We start from the raw sequence: 2,589 nt of genomic DNA, 5'->3' as shown, positions 1-2,589 counted from the left end.
TATTATGTTGCAAATTCTATTCCTTCTCACTCCCGAAGAATTCATCTAGTGCATGGTTACTATTTCGCACGACCTCCCACTGTCCCCCCTGTAATCGTGTAGCGTGCTCCTTGTTTTTCCTCTTCTGCTCGCTCTTCAGTAGAGGGGAAACAAATAGATAAAAGAAGTCGCATCTACATTGCTGTGGTGTTCATGTTCATGGATTTCTCTGATCCAGTAAGTTGCGGTGAAGCCCATCCGGTATAGGTTTCATACCATCTTCTAGCTCTTTGGATTGTGTGTTTGTGGTTCGTAGTGACATGCCGGGTATTCAATTGTCTAGTGGGTTTGGTTCATGTTTTTATTGGTACGTCAATGTAATATATCTGTTTGGTGGATCAGTGCCATCCTAAGTCTTCAGAACATTGATTCAAGAAGACGCCTCTTTTGATGCCGCGTTGATATATGATGAAGCAGTAAGCATTGGGTAACAAGTGATGGATATTATTTTCTCCTTGGTTGGGTGCTACTGTGTAGTTTTCACAGAGATAAGCAGGAAGCCTAATGGGTTTCTGCGGACTAGTATCTAGTCTACTCATCGTCTTATTTACGAGTGAGCCTTAGAAACGGGGAGGACGATCGAGGTCCAGGGAGGAAATGTGGTACGGCAAGTTGGATACGCGTTGATGGAGGGGTATACAAGGGTTTTGATGAGGGCTGCTCACCATGAGTTCGAGGTGGGGTTTTATACAAACCCCCAAACCTTTTAGGGGTTTTGATGAAGCTCTCCCTTGGGTAATTTAAGTGCTTAGGAGGTATGTCAAAAACTGAATGTTAGACAAATTTACGTCGGTCATGAGATTCACTGAAGAATGTTCACGAGATATTTTCTAATGAGTTTTTACACGGAAACCATCTTTAAGTTTATCGAAATTGATAGAGACCACATTTATTTTTTGTTTAGAAATCATCTCTAATTGGGGTTATTGTTGTGATGTCATACTTTTTGATCGATTTATGCTTTAAAAAAAATATCCTCATTATCCAAATCACCCCGACTAAATGCACATAAAAAACACGTGTTTTCCTCTTAACTTGGCTTTAACTAGGATTACCGAACTAATTGCATGTGTAAATCACGTGCTTCTCTCTTCCCTCATCTCTGTTCCCATCCACTAAATTATGCCCTAGTTTTAAGGGCCCGTTTGGTTTGCCATAAGTATTGAAAGTAGGAAGTAGATCAAAGGACTAATTTCTAAATTTATGAAGTAGAAAGTAGTGGAAGTATTAATTTTTTATTTGTTTCACATGCTCTTTAAAGTAGTGAAAATAGCACTTCTTATTCTTCATTCTCTTTTTTTTTGTTCGGATAGCAATAAAAAGTTGTTAGGAAGTAACTAATAAAGAAAATATTAATAAGAAAAATTATTTATAATCAATGCACATTTCACTTATTTCCGGGCTACTTCTGAGTCTTGATGTGCAAAAAAATATTTAGGAAGTAAGAATGACACGTAGGCGTCACATTAGTATTTAAGGAGGTATTGAAAGTAGGTTTTTAAAGAAACAATTTTTTTTTTTTCTCGAATGTAGCATAAGTATTATCTACTTACTTTATTTCAACTACTTGCTTATTACTTTAGGAAACAACGAGATTAGGGATTTGGGGGGAACAAGAGGAAGAAAGCGTGTTTAGCTTTCTAACATTTATTTTTTGAAAATTTAATTAGGGGGTGTTAGTCAATTGAGACATTTTCATGCAAAATGAGATAATTGTTAAAGTAGAATAATTTTTCGTTAGTGGGATATGTTAGTGGGATAAATAGGAACAATTTTGTGAAGCGAGATATTTTGATAAAATAACGTAGGATAATTTTTTTTTTATAATCATGAAATATATATGTATGCATTTTGAAGATATAAATACTATTTATGTATTTTAAACTTACTATTATTGATTGATAATTGCTTACAAGAATGTTCTTTACTATTAAATAAATTTTGGTTAGACTATAAGATATTGACAATTATTATTATAATGGTCTAATAATGGTGATAACCATAATAGGAAAGAAGTAAAGAAAAAAAGAAATATAAAAAATATAAAATAACAAAATAAATTTGAGTCCTATATTTTTACCACCTCTAGTTCCAAGCTAAAACTTGGAATAATTTGAGAGACTAGAACTCTCATTTTTGTATAGAAAAATAAAAAAAGTGGGATAATTTTGTACCATTATCCCAATTCTAGTTTTGCTAGAGTTCTACTTGACTAACACTGTAAAATTTTATTCTAGTTTTAGTTCTATTTGACTAACACCTTAAAAATTTATCCCATAAATTATACCGGTTCTAATTTTAAATTCTAGGTGACTAAGCCCCCTTAGGGAGAATCACAGGTAAATTTTGGTTAAGGGAGCGAGTAGTTAAGAAACACGTGATTGGCACATGCTATGGTAAAAGTATTTGGGGAAGAGAGTGTATTTTTTTAGAGTGGTGTTAGGGGCACATCCCAAACCACACCTCCAACCACACCCCCTCTCCCATTCGCTACAGTACTCCGGGCCCCACATGAGTTTTTAAAATTTAAAAACTCATGTGGGGCCCGGA

This window comes from Asparagus officinalis, chromosome 5 (assembly GCF_001876935.1).
Source record: "Asparagus officinalis chromosome 5, Aspof.V1, whole genome shotgun sequence".
NCBI lineage: Eukaryota > Viridiplantae > Streptophyta > Magnoliopsida > Asparagales > Asparagaceae > Asparagus > Asparagus officinalis.
The sequence above is the reverse complement of the archived record's forward strand: the minus strand, read 5'-3'. Positions refer to the sequence as shown.